We start from the raw sequence: 15324 nt of genomic DNA on the forward strand, positions 1-15324 counted from the left end.
AGGGAAGGTCACTTGACTTGGAAACCAAGCCTCTAATTAATCTTAAAAGTAGGATGTAGATCCCACTAATCTGTATACCAAAAAATAGCAAGCAAAAACAAAAATCCAGAAATGGAAAACATGAGGAAAAATATATGTAAGACATACAGAAAACAAATAGTTAAGAGGAACAAATACTTCCTTATCAGTAATTAAAAATAAACATGATCCATTGATATGCTAGGTATAGGAGATTCACCTTAGATATAAAAAGAAAGGAATTGAAAGTGAAAGAGTAGAAAAAAGATATTCCATGCAAATGATGACCAAAAGAAAGGTGGGGTTATTATACTAATATCAGAGGAAGTAGACTTAAAAAAGGAAAAAGCTACAAGAGTCAAAGAAAAGTATATACTGATAAAACTTCAATACACTGAGAAGATATAGCAATTATAAATGTATGTGTAACTAATGAAGGAGCCTATGTAAAACAGAATTAAAGGGAGAAAGAGATAGTTTTACAATAACAGTAGTGGACTTCAATACCTCACTTTCAATATGGATAGAACAGCCAGATAAAACATCATTAAAGTAGCAGAGAACTTGAACAACACTGTAAACCAATAGATGTGTACAGAATACTCCACTTAACAATGTATTCTTCTAATGTATTCACCTAACAATGTATTCTTCCCAAGTGTGCTTTAGACATGCTCCAGGATAGATTGTATATTAGGGCAGAAGTACATCTCAATAAATTTAGGAAGATTGAAATCATAGATTCAGTTACTCTACTTCAGAACTGGCTGGTAGTATACTGGATCCTTTTACAACTATTTTCTTAGAAGTTTTTAACCTTTTCAAGTATCACAACACCTTTTAACATTAAATTATAGCAGATAGGGCCTAGAGTTGTAGCTCGGTGGTAGAGTGCTTGCCTCGCACATGTAAGGCACTGGGTTCGATTCTCAGCACCACATATAAATAACTAAATAAACCAAATGTCTATCAACAACTAAAAAGTGTTGAAAAATTATAGCAGACAGCTGCAAAATAATTTTTGTACTTTGAAAGAATACAAAAAGCACACGTTAGAGTAATAATAGTCAATAGTTTTTGAGTTCTTAATGTTTTAAGTATTTTACATGTATAGACTCAACTAAACCACACTTCAATCTAATAAGATAGATTCTGTTTTCTTATGGGTGAGAAACTGAGACATAGAAAGGCTAAAAATTTTTTCTCAAGTGATAAAATCATTATTTGAAACTGATGATTTTAATTAGGACGTTTAGTCCTAATCCCTAAACGATTCTTTTATCTTTTAGCATATGCTTTTTAAAACCTCTTGTAATATAGCCAAAGATTCTCAAGGATCTATAACTCAAAGGATGGGGACTGTCATTTTCTCATTTAATTCATCTAATAGTCTATTATACATTTTTTTTTTTTTTTAGAGAGAGAGAGAATTTTAATATTTATTTTTTTTTTTAGTTTTCGGCAACACAACATCTTTGTATGTGGTGCTGAGGATTGAACCCGGGCCACACGCATGCCAGGCAAGCGCGCTACTACTTGAGCCACATCCCCAGCCCTAATTCATCTAATAGTCTATTAGAGTCAGTATGATCTTAAATGAAGACATTGAAACCTTGAGAGTTAAGGTGTGAAAGGAATATGAATAGGTTGAGCTAGAATTTGAACCCAGGTCTTCTGTTTCATATTTCAGATTTTCACCTGTTCTATATTTTGCTTCTGGAAGTGGTTTCTCAAGAAGAGAACCAAGAGATAGTCTGAAGCATAGGATGAAGAGAAGCCAAACTTTGCCCTTGATCCAGCATACGTTTTAGGCAACATTGGCCTGTAACTAACTCTGATGTTAGCATGTGCTAGTGCTATATATAGGGACATCTATACTTTCAGGTCACAATGTATGGAAGGCCCACATGACATCAAGGCTCTTAGAACTAGGTGCCATCCAGTAGACTAAGCCATTAGGAGGGGCTTCTGTACCTTCAGGTCACAATGTATGGAATGGGCTTGACATCAAGGCTTTTAGAACTAGGTCTGTCTGGTAGAATAAGCAACTGCAGGTGGGTCTTCATGTCTGGACCCTGCTGTGCTTCATATTGACATCTGGGACAAGATCCTTATTTCTTAATGTGTGATTATTGTGCCTACTCTATAAAATGGGTATTACCAAGACTTAATTAATCAAGTCTGGAAAAAATAGGAAAACTCATAAATCAAGTATGGAATGTGAACTCTTGGCATTTCTGTGCTTGTATTTAGAAAATTTCTTAACTATATAGTGTTGGCTATTCTGCAGAGATTTGAAAAAACCTACACTGTAAAAAGTGAGGATGCATATATGTAATACAGTGGTTTTTGTTAGTTACTTTTTTTTTTTTTTTTTGGTAAGCTGTGGAATCCTTTCCTTAAACAGCATCCTAAAGAAAAACCCACTGTGGAAATAGTTAAGAGATGAGTTTTGGGTAACCCTAATTCCATTCTGAATGTATGGAATTTCTTCTGCTTCCCCATTGGAATTTCTATAGGACTCATCAGACTGCTAACAGAAAGCCACTGATTAGTTCCTTCTTAATAAGAAATATGACTGCAATTTAATGAGTCCTGTTGTACAAGGAATATGCATAGTAATATAATTTCTTAATGGCCACACACTGTAAACACTGAACTTCATTGGTGAGAGGATATGCCAACACTATAGAATATCATTCACTGTGAAACTTAAACCCATATGTTTAGAAAATAAGAAAAGGAAATCTGTAATATCCTGCTTTATGCTACTATTATACAATGATTTATGTTGGTTTTGTTAAAACTTGTGTATAATGAATATTTTTATTGCTTTAATTAATACTAACTTTGGAAGAAGAAAAATTGCCCAAGTGGCCTATGTACAATGCCATCTACTATCCTTTTTCAAGCTTATCAGAAGTTGGAGCTGTTTTTTCTTAGAGGCAGTGTAAAATAAAGAAGTGCTACCATACCCGGTGGGTACCAATGCTTTTTGACTCACTGAGTATATTTCTTTATCATAGTTTTAAAAGCCAAGTAGTGTAGGGTGTGGTAGCCTGTAATCCCAGCAACTCAGGAGGCTAAGGTTGGAGGATTGCAAGTTTGAGGCCAGCCTTGGCAATTTAGTAAGATCCTGCTTCAAAAATTAACAAGAAAAAAAGGCAGGTTGGGTGGGGATACAGCTCAGTAGTAGAGCATCCCCTCTTAAGTCCCCAGTATTGCCCCCCGCCCCCCCCAAAAAAAGAATTACATAATTCTGCATGGTTTAAAAAGCAGAACACAAGGCTGGGCTTGTAGCTCAGTGGTAGAGCACTTGCCTAGGATGGGTGAAGCACTGGGTTCTATCCTTGGCACCACATTAAAATAAATAAATAAATAAAGGTTAAATTCTTTTTTTTTAAAAAAAAACATTTATTTTTTAGTTGTGGTTGAACACAATACCTTTATTTTATTTTATTTCTTATGTGGTCCTGAGGATCGAACCCAGGGCCTCGCACGTGCTAGGCAAGTGCTCTACTGCTGAGCCACAACCCCAGCCCAAAGGTTAAATTCTTAAAAACAAAAAAGGCAGAACATTGGGCTGGGGATGTGGCTCAAGCAGTAGCGCGCTCGCCTGGCATGCGTGCGGCCCGGGTTCGATCCTCAGCACCACATACCAACAAAGATGTTGTGTCCGCCAAGAACTAAGAAATAAATATTAAAAATTCTCTCTCTCTCTCCTCTCTCACTCTCTCTAAAAAAAAAAAAAAAAAAAAAAAGGCAGAACACTCTAGTTCTTCTATAACAACCACTTTCTATTTCTCTAGTTCTTTTCTAATACTGACCTCTCTATTTTTTTAATATATATAATTTTTTAGTTGTAGATGTACACAATATCTGTATTTTATTTGTTTTTATTTTTTTTATGTGTTGCTGGGGATTGAACCCAGTGCCTCACGCATGCTAGGCAAGCGCTCTACCACTGAGCCACAACCCCAGCCCACTGACCTCTCTAAAGTAACATTGATATTGACATACATTTTTACCTTTATATTTTATGCTTTGGAAAGTAGGAAGTATATACTCCTCACATACTTCCAATTTTTAGTTAAGTAAGTATTCACTGTGTATTATGACATGTAAATATTACTTATGGCTGATATCAGGTGTTATATTTTGGTTACATTTCTTTTCTTAAGATTCTTTGGAATGGTTGACATAAAACTCTTGTTAGGGCTGGGGTTGTGGCTCAGTGGTAGAGCATGTGTGGGGTACTGGATTGGATTCTCAGCACCACATACAAATAAATAAAAAAATTAAGGTCCATCAAAAACTTAAAAAAAAAACTCTTGTATATTAAGAATAAGCCTTTTGACATATGTTGCTAGTATCTTTCTCCAGTTTGTCATTTGATTTTTTTTTAAAGTAGGATCAGTACTGAAATTTTTAAAAAAATCTTATTATTTTGATACAGGTGATTGAATCCACAGGCACTTAACCACTGAGCCACATCCCCAGCCCTTTTTATATTTTTTTAGAGACAGGCCCTCACCAAGTTGCTTAGAGCCTCACTAAGTTGCTGAGGTTGGCTTTGAACTTGCATTTCTCCTGCCTTAGCCTCCTGAGCTGCTGGGATTACAGGTATGTGCCACTGTGCTTGGCAGTCCTGAAATTTTTTAAACTAGATTTATGAGCTGTCTTGTGAACTGAAGACTTTATTCTTTACCATTCTAGTTGGATGGTTCATCTTACTATTCCTAACTTTCCTTGTTGGTTCATCTAAAGCTAATGTCTATAGCTATCAGTTTTGCAATTCCTAGAGACTCCTTACTCTCAGATCTGTTTTAAGTTAAAGGTGGGCTCTAAAGGAGAAGCAGAACAGAAACATAGTTGGGACATACCAGCTATGTATTTACATAAACATAATTAATAACATCATCTAGCATTTATTGATTGCATTTTAATTTAGGGATTTTGCTATGACATAGATAATATTTTTTGTTATTGAGTGGATCAAGAAACTGAGGCACAAAGACTTAATTAAGCCTCACTCAACCAGTGATTAGCAGAGTCAGAAATCACACCCCTTCCATCTGACACCAGTGCTGTCCCCACTTTTTCATATGTCTATTTATTTGTTCAAGCAACAGATATTCTTTGATTCTTTATAGGCCCATGCTGGGGCTATGCTCAGTTAATGTTGTTTCCTTTGTGAAGAAACTACTTTGAAAAACAGTTTAACGTCATCTAATAAAGCTTAATATTCCTATTCTATATGGTCCAGTAGTTTAATTCCTAAGTATGTATATCAAAAGAAAATTTTGCACATATATCCTAGGAGCATGTACTAAAAATTTCAGAGTAGCACTGTTTAAATTACAGATAGTAAAAATTTGGAAATGATCCAGTATCCATATATAGGTAAATGGATAAGTTTGTTATATTATTTTCATATAGTGGAATATCATATAACATATAAAACTTATAAAAACAACATAATTAACTACAGCTATGAATAATGGTAAGCGTGAATTTTAGCATAGGAAGATTGAGTGAAAGGACTGGAGATGTACTTCAGTGGTAGAATGCCTGCTGCTTAACATGAATAAAGCCCTGAGTTTAATCCTTAGCACCAAAACTTAATTGAATGAAATAAATAAGTCATGGAAGCTAAAAGCAATGAAAACTAAATAGCATGTTTTTAAAATATGTACATGTACGATAAGACCATAGTTTAAAAAGCAAGGAAATGGTTAACTTAAGATTCAGTATACTCCTAACTTCGTTTGAAAGGGAGATTAGATGATACAATGGAGAAGAGCACGTAGATAGATATGAGGAATTTTAGATGTTTCACTTCTTATTTTGGCTAGTAGCTTCAGTATTTATCATATTAAAAGCAATTGATTTAAAAACGAAAAGAAATCTTTTCACATGCTATAGCATTTCTGAACCTTGAAGATGCAAGAAGCCAGTAACAGATACATGAAGTATCTAAGATAATCAAACTGAGAAAACAGAAAGAAGAATGGGGCTGATGAGAGAAGGGGAAAACAGGGAACTATTGTTTAATGTTTCAGTGTTGCAAGATGAAAAAGTCTTAGAGATCTATTACAGGACAGTGTGTCTGTACTTAACACTACTAAACTGTATACTCAAAAATAATTTAAATGATCATTTTTTTACTTCAATTAGGAATAATTTTTTAAAATGAAAATGAAAGTAATCCATGTAGGGACTAAGGATGAGCATATTAATTAACCAATTATTTGAATAATTCCTTTCCTTCTCCTCCAGAAGTTAAAAAAAATAAGGCAAGGGAAAACAAAACAAACAAAAACCCTGCCAAGACAGAGACTTCCTTATCAGGTATTGATATATGCCATAAGAATAGGCAAATAGACCTTTAGACAGAATGAGGATCTCAGAGACATAACTTTGTGTAATGGGAACTTTTTTTTTTTTTTTTGTAGTGGGGATTGAACCCAGGGGTGCTTAACCACTGAGCCACATTCCCAGCTCTTTTTAATATTTTATTTAGGATCAGGGTCTTGCTGATTTGATTAGGGTCTTGCTAAATTGCTGAGGCTGCTTTGAACTTGCTATTCTCCTGCCTCAGCCTCCCAAGCCACTGGGATTACAGGCATGTGCCACTGTGCCTGGCTGTAATGAGAACTTAATATACAATAAAGCATAACCACCTATCATTGAAGAAATTAGGTTGTGTTGTGAAAACAAACTCACCACAAGGAGTAAAATTAAAACTAGGTTTCTAAAAAAAAAAAAAAAGAGAGAGAGAAAAGTATGGACAAAATAAAAAAAAAAAAAAACAACTAGGTTTCTACATAGTACTGAGTACAAAGAGGATTTAAGATAATTTAGGGCTAGGGATTGTAGCTCATGCCTAGCATGTAGGAAGCCCTGGGTTTGATCCCCAGAACCTCAAAATTAAAAATCGGTTTCAAAAGCAAAAACATCTTCCTAAATATTTTTCATTTTCTCTTCTGGGACAAAAATAGTCACAGGTGAATGAATGTATGAATTCAAACATAAAGTGCATTCATTGATGTGCACAGGCAATAGTATAAAGCTGACTAAAAGTGTGTGTGTGTGTGTGTGTGTGTATGTGTGTGTGTGTTGTGGTGTTGGGGATCCAACACAAGGCTTTGCACATGTGTCACTCAGCTACAGCCCCAGTCCAGAAGCAAATTTTATTATATATATAATAGTCCAGGAGGGTACCCTTTTTCTATAGAAATAGCAAATTGGGGCCAGGGGATAGCTTAATGGTAGAGTGCTTGCCTATCATTCATGTAGCTCTTGAGTTCAATCCCTAGCACCACATACACAAGAAGGAAAAGAAAAAAGTAAAGCTTATGAATTTAATAAAGAGAATTATAGGTAAGAAAGATTTGATAAATTTAAATACATTGAAATTAAGGATTTGAGGCTAGGGATGTAGCTCATTGATAAAGCACTTTGTTGAGTGTGTGTGAGGCCCTTCTTGATTCAGTTTCCAGTGTTGCAAAACAATAAAAAGGATCTTTTTGCCTGAATATCCCTACAGCTTCTCAGAATCCTAGACAGTGACTGAGAAAATGTACCATATAGGAAATGATGTCTAGTATTTTAAGAATTATACTAAGTTCTTCAAAAATCTAATCCTGTGTTTTTAAAAAATTAAGGATTTTTGTTCCATAAAGGTTACCATATGCAAAGTTAACATAACCTAATGGAGAAGAGATTAGTAATGGTTAATCCTGGCAGTAGAGTAATACCTAGACTATACAAAGGAACTCCTATGAATCAAGGAAAGATAGTAACTTCAACAGAAAATCTGGCAAAGGGTACAATAGAAAATGAGGAAATCCAAACGGCTATTAAGCCTGAGAAGTGATGCTTAAAGTCCTTAATAATTAGGAAATGCACATTAACATTAAAACAGCAATGAAGCTGGACATGGTGAAGCACCTCTCTAATTCCTTCTACTCAAGAGGCTGAAGCAGGAGGATCACAAAGTTCAAGGCCAGCCTGGGCATTTTCAGCAAGACTGTGTCTCAAAAAATAAAAACGCCTGGGATGTAGCTCAGTGGTGAGTACTAGCCCAGCATGTGTGAGGTCCTGGGTTTGATTCCTCAGCACAATAAAAACAAACAGCAATGAGTTATTACTTTGCATCTATTAGACTGTCAGAAATTAAAAAAAAAAAAAAAAGGCCTAGTGTTGGTTGGGATCAGAGGCAGTAGGAGCCTTTGTGTAAGCTTTTATGTATATAAGGACTAGTGCAGGCATTGTGGGATAGCAGCATGGCATTGCTCAGGTAGACAGAATGTACATACACACCGTGATACATCATGAAGGGGACATTTGAGAAGGTCTTCATTTAAGTGTTACTTGTGGCAGTAACTCTCAGTCAGGAGTTGGAGATAATCTGGGTATCTATTTCTGAGAGAATAAGTAGTTAAAATGTTGTAAATGGGTCAGGTACACTGGTGTATGCCTGTAATCCCAGCAGCTTGGGAGGCTGAGGCAGGAAGATTGTGAGTTCAAAGCCAGCCTCAGCAATTTAGTGAGGTCCTGTCTCTAAATAAAATATAAAAAAGAGCTAAGGATGTATGGCTCAGTGATAAATTGCCCCTGGGTTTAATCCCTGGTAACCCCCACCCAGCCCTGTTCCCAGCCCCCCCCCCCAAAAAAAATGTTGGAAATGCATGTCATGAAACTGCGTTGCAGTTAAAAGCAACACATTAGGTGTACCTCTAGCAACTTGGCTGGAACCCTAAAAATATAGGGCTATGTGGAAAAAGAAAGAAACAAATATATAGTATAATGCCAATTGGGAAGTTAAAACACAAAGAAAGAAACAGTTTGTACGAATGGACACAAACAAAAATATGCATATTAAATACATTAGAATGTTCTTGGGATGAGGAATGAGAATAAAATATAATAAAAACAACTCCCCAGAGAACGTTGTATAAAAGGGAGGCAGTAGGGTTGTTGTTGAATAGCAGAAACATGAATTATTTGAGATTAGCCATGAGAACTTTCAAAGAAAACTTTCTTATGGCATGCCAAAAAATTAATTGATAAGGCTTGTGTTTCTCTCAAACTGAATAAATTTGTGTGTTCTTCACTAGTGCAGGTTAACAGCCCAGTCTCTTAGGGGGATACCCCTGACCACTGATTGGAAAAATACTAGGTCTGCTTTCCTAGAGGAGGGTTTCTCAACAGGGAGACTATTGACATTTGGGGCAAGATAATTCTTTGTTTTTTAAGGGAGGGCTGTCGGGTACATCATAGGCTGTTTAACAACCTCCTGGCATCTCACCACTAGATACTCTAGCACTCTTCCTCCAGTTATGAGAAGCAAATATATCTCTAGACATCTCTGTCTGTTCCCTGATAAATAGCACTGTTCTAGATTCTAGGACCTATAATAGCAGGGATATTGTCAGTCCCCAGACTGATTCTAAACAGGGATGCCTGTCCACTGATTCTGTAACTTGGGAGTTGAAGTCCAATCTTCACATTAAAGGAAGAAAAAAATTACTCTCAATTAATTGTTATTTGGAGCATGAATTCCTACTGTTTCCAGCAACAACAATAACACCTTAAATCACTTATAGTTTAAATCTGTTGATGATTTTAAAAACTGCTTTTCTCTATGGAAAGGCTCTGTAAGGTAAGATAAACCATGACCCAGAATCCTGAAGTGAATTTGTGGGAGCACATGACCATTAAATTGGAGAAATGGACCTAAAGCCAACATTTCTCAAAAACTTCAGGAAATTGTTGGTTAATTCTGTTTTTATTTCTCCTGAGTTTCCTTTTTTTTTTTTTTTTTTGGTACTGGGGATTGAACCCAGGGGCACTTAACCATTAAGCCACCTCCCCAGCCCTTTTTTAAATATTTTATTTGGAGACAGGGTTTCCCTGAGTTGCTTAGAGCCTCAGTAAGTTGCTGAGGGTGGGTTTGAACTTACAGTCCTTCTGCCTCAGCCTCCCAAGCCACTGGGATTATAGGCATGTGTTCCTGTGCCCAACCTGAGTTTCCTTTTTTAATGACTTGCCTAAATTTTTTTCTTGACTGTCATGTACTTTCACGAACCCCCGTTTACTCATCTTGCTGCCTCCTTTCCAGGGTTTCCCCCACAAATGTAGTGAAGGATGGCAGGGAGGCAGCTGGAGAGACAGAAGGTCTGGATTGGAAGCCTAACTCAGGCCACACTTCTTTTTTGGCTTCCCTGTAGCTTAGTTTTCATCATCTATCCAGAGTGTAATATTACTTAATCCTCAGCTCCCTCAGGGATATTAGGGGAAGGGATGAGTTTATGCCTGGAAAAGTATCAGTCCTATTTTTAAAAGATCTCCAAGGAGAAACTTTCATCATCTCTTCTGCCACCAAAAATAGTGTCTTTTCAGATCCCCTCCCCACTGCCCCGAACTGCTGCAAGTTCCCTCTTGGAATGGATGAGTGGCAAGATCTACCTGGAAATCTTTAAAGTACTAGATTTTTCTCAGACCAAGACTTTTAAACGGTTACTAGGATGCTGCTAGAGACTGCTTACTAAGATGATTCAGGGTTGTAATCTACTTTCTATGAGAAAGAAAAGAACTTTTATCCTCAGATATAGTAAAAAATTCTAGCTATGATATATGTCATCTTCCTCTAAGCCTTGCCTACCTCTTTAGGCTGATTTCTCACCTCTCGAAAAGACTGGTTGTTTTTCTCCAGCATACCATGTTTCCTTATCCTGGAACACTTATCACGATCCCTTTTGCATCTGGACCTTCTAGACCATCAAGACAGAGTTTGAAGGAGGCATCCTTTAGGAAGCTTTTCTTGGTTCCCCCACTTTGAGTGAAGTACCTTTGTTAGTGTCTTATTCCATTATAGAACTTATATTGCTGAATTGTAGTTATTTGTTTCTCCTCAGCAGACTTAAGATCTTGGGGAGGTTTTTTGTTTTGTTTTGTTTTGTTTTTTAATTTTGAATTCCCCAGTCCTTAGCATAGTGTCCAGTAAGTGCTTGTTAAGTGGCTGCTTGACTGACTCTTGCCTGAGGATGAGACTTGGAAAAGAAGCCATTTTTCTAGGTATTAGAAGAGAAGTGCTAAGACTTAGCTAAGACTTAGTAAATTTACTCTGTACTTCTCTGGACCCTGCGGGAGAAGGGACACAAAGGCAGATTTTTCAGGTCAGTATCAGGGAAGAATTATCTAGCACATATGTTAGCAATGGAATGGTCTGTCTTATGTGATAAGGATGACCATTTGCTAGGGGTGCAATTGGAGCAAATTGCCAACTATGTTTCTGCCTTGTAGAGTATTCCAGCAATGTGTGGAGACTTACTAGGTCATAGAAATTATATTGAATATGTCTGCTTTCTGGTCATGTACTGCTTTCCAGATATCTGAAGGCAATAGCTAGGCCTTTTCATAGTTGTCTCCAGGCCTAATATCAGTACTTTCAGCTGTTTGTTGTGTGATTTTGTTTTCAGTTGTTTGTAATCCTGGCAGCTCTTTTATGGCTATGCTTATTTGTCAGTGTTCTTTGTACAATGTAGTCCAATGACCTGAACCCAGAGCCCCAAGAATGCTTGGACAAAGCAAAGAACAGTAATCTGCTTCCACCTTTATTTTGGATATTTTCTTAAGCAGCCTAAGTTGTCTTGGCTTTTTTGGCAGCAGCCCTATTGGCATATACTCTGTTGTCATTTGTGGGCAACTGAAACTACTAGATCTGTTTCATGTGAGCTGCTATTAAGTTACTCCTCCCCTATCCTGTACTTGCCTGGGCAGTTAGGTTTCATTATGTGATTTTGGTTCTTTATTTCATCTTATTTGCTCCTGGAATGTTGTAGCTAGAGCATTAGAAATAAATTTTATTCATTTTTGGTCTTGTTTCTTTTATTTCTTTGTTTACGCTCTCTCTCTTTGCCCTACACCCACCCTAAGCTTTATGCTGTCCAAATTTTGGTAAGCAAATTTTTTTAATCTTCATTTTTGTTTATTTATTTTTATATGCTGCTAAGGATTGAGCCCAGGGCATTGCAAATGTAGGCAAGCGCTCTACAGCTGAACCACAATCTCTGCCTGTAAGCAGGTTCTTCAGCCAAACTATTCATGAAAATACAGAGCAAAGCCATAGAACGCATTGGAAACATTTTCTCTAAATGACCTCAGTCCATTTCTCAGCATTTTTCAAGCCAATTGTTCTGTTAACTGTCTCTTTCTTAATTCTATTACATGGACTTGAAGTTTTCATTTCATTCACAATATATTCCTTTTCAACCATGGTAGGTGATCCCTGCCTACAACATGGGGTGATGCAGAGGTGATGAGAATCCTGAAAGTTACAAGCCAAGAAAGACTTGGAAGGCAGCTGGTGCCTGGGAACTCATTTTATGAATTCTAGTTCCTCTAAGATTAAAGGGATCTGAAGATTGTCTTGTCTGTCTTCACATGGATTAGAAATAATTATGAGGTGTCAATTTCGTCTCTACCAATATACCTTCTGGTGATGACACCCTCTCAACTAAAACCAAAAGGTAAAACCAAAAGGCAGTTCCAACAAATATGGATGAGCTCTTACTGTTAGCATCCAATTTCATCTTCTATACTATTGAGCCTTGTGGAGAGATAAGTGGGATGTTGATAATTTTTATCTTCTGTTAGAAAAGCTGGGATTGTCTCTCACTAAATGTTTGATGAAGGAATCAGTGAATTGGTTTCAGGCTTGTCTTTAGTTTCAACTTCATATTTTCAGATTCAGAGAAAGTAGAAATAGCTTTTGTTTTCTCTATCCACCTGCCCAAATCCAAGCCTCCTTCAGAACCAACAGCACTCTGCCTCTTCCAGAAAATCTTCCCTGTAGTTCCTGCACATACTGCTGCATCTCTCCTTTGAACTCCCATGTCAGTATTTGATGCTTTGCTTCACTGCCTAATTTATGTGTTTATGTCCCATCACCCATGTTCTTGGAAGAGATGTCAGGGTGAGGCTTGCCATTATTTTTGTATTTTCCATAGTATTAGGTATAAGTGTTTAAAAGAACTGTTAACGAAATGTGTCTGCATAAGCATTGCCACCAGGTGGCACCAGAGTCCCTGCCTTTGCCAAGCTAGCCATTAAAAATGCCTTCCTTAATGAAGTTTCAACTTATTTACTAGATAAAATGCCAATAAGTATTATGTCTCCACTTTCCCAGGAAGTCTAAGATACAGGGCTGCTTAACAGGACTTTCAGATGTTAGAACTTGAAGGGGTTTGAGAATCAAGTCTTTCTTCAAAGGGAAAGGACCTCCTTGGGTTACCTTGATGAGTTGGAGGCAGAACAGAACTAGAATCCAGGTCTACTAGTTTCTACTAGGCTATCTGGCTTCAAAGGGCTTAATTCCATCTCTAAATTTCTCTTTCTCTCTCTTCTGTCTTCTCTCTCTCCCTGTCTCTTTGTCCTCCTCTCCTATTTTCTTTCTCTCTCTTTCATGATGTGATTTAAGTAGCTTTTTCACCCTAAAATTTCAAGACTGATAGTTAAAAAATAAGATTTTTTATTCCTTTTATACTGATACCCAAACTTAACTCCTAATTATGTCTTTGTCCAACTCAGAATATAATCCAAGTTCTCTACCTCTCACTTCATCTAAAATGTACAGAGCTGCAGCTTGTACAGAGAAAATTATCGTGACCTCAGATACCCCCTCAGAACGTGCTGTAGATAACATTGGTGGGCAATGTGGAAGAGGCTATTAGAGCACGCTGGTTTTTATAAAAACTGGATGGAGACTAGAAGTCCTGTTCTTTCTTAAGACAAATGTGGCCAGACTGTGGGATTTAATTCTTCTCTAGTCTCTGGGATTACTGTCTAGTTAACAACTGCATGAGCCTGTTTAAGCAAACAATGTGAAGAACAAAGAACCTCCTTCCATTCCCTTTTAGAAATATGATTCTGGTTGTTTGTCCCCTTGTTATCCATAGTTGATTGTTGTGATATATTTTCCTGGTTTCCTCCCAGTGTCTCCTAGAAAAACACCTGGAGCTTGGTGCATCCACACTTTGTATATAAGACCAGAATATTCTAGAGTGTTTTATTTGGAAGAACAGTTGTGTGTTCTAATGCAGTAGAATTGTTATTGTGGCTTGCATGATTCACTGACCAGCAGTCAGCACTCTTTGACTCACAGAATGGGAAACTCTAAAGCAATGTGGTACTGCTCACCATTCTCTTCTTACCTTTTATCCCCTTTCTCTTTTTATCTGTAAAATAGCACTAAAAAACTCAGGCGTTTTCTTGCAGAGCAGTGAGTGAGGGAATGATAGCTACAGACAGCCACTCACCCTAAAGAAGCTAGCTGTACACTGTACTCTCCAGTGTTAGCCACCAGTCACACCTAGCTATTGAGTACTTAGAATGTATTATAAATATGAAATAGACATCAGATTTAAAAGTACAAAAAAGTAAAATATTTCTTTGATAATTTTAATATTTTGGGGCTATGGTATAGCTTAGTGGTAGAGCACAATGTTTAGTATGTTCAAGGCCCACGGTTCATTCCCCAACACCAAAAAAATAACTTTTAATACTTTGTTCATTTTGAAATTATGGACATATGGGTTAAATAAACTATATTAAAATTAATATCACCTGTTTTTCTAATGTAATTAGTAAAAAAAATTATTTATGTGGCTTGTTGGATTTCACTGGTCTAGAAATCCCCAAGGACACATACTTTTTTAGTTTACTATGGAATATCAGAAAACTAGCTACTACTTTTCCTTTCTACAGCTCTCCTTTTTTAAATTAAAAAAATTAATGTCCTTTAATTTTATTTGGTGACTTCAGGAAGAAAACCTCCATTAGGTACTACCTTTTTTTTAAAAAAAATATCTACTGCTCATCTGAGAATAATGACAATCCAGTTAAAGCAGGGTAGCTGAGGGAGGAAGTTATGAGGCATTGGAGAGCAAAAGATTGGTGATTACTCCAAACTTTTAGAATTAGAATTGTTCTATGTATTTGTAACTCTTGAGATAACAAGTATAAGTTACACATCTGAAGGAAGGTAAAAAGACACTCTTTAAAAAATACAAGTGTGTCTCCATCTTAGGGAATCTTACTCCAGCCTAGTCTTATTTTCCTTTTATTTATTTATCCAAATTTATTGAGGGCCTGTACTGTGTCAGTTTACTAGCTTAAAGGAAATGAATGATTATGGCCAAGTCATTGCCCTTAAGCAACTTATATAGGTAGCAAATGAATTTTAAACCCCCCTTATTATCTGGATAAGCTCTGTAATGATGGTAGAAAAGAAAATACTTT

The 15324-nt window shown here is 36.7% G+C and overlaps 1 protein-coding gene across 3 annotated transcripts in view; it reads left to right on the top strand.

The window, feature by feature from the left end:
- The window catches only part of Rnf121 (ring finger protein 121), a 61305-nt gene that overhangs the window by 27918 nt on the left and 18063 nt on the right, over window positions 1–15324 (top strand). The gene's annotated exons all lie outside the window — the stretch shown is intronic.

The sequence above is a fragment of the Ictidomys tridecemlineatus genome, chromosome 4, assembly GCF_052094955.1.
Source record: "Ictidomys tridecemlineatus isolate mIctTri1 chromosome 4, mIctTri1.hap1, whole genome shotgun sequence".
Taxonomy (NCBI): domain Eukaryota; kingdom Metazoa; phylum Chordata; class Mammalia; order Rodentia; family Sciuridae; genus Ictidomys; species Ictidomys tridecemlineatus.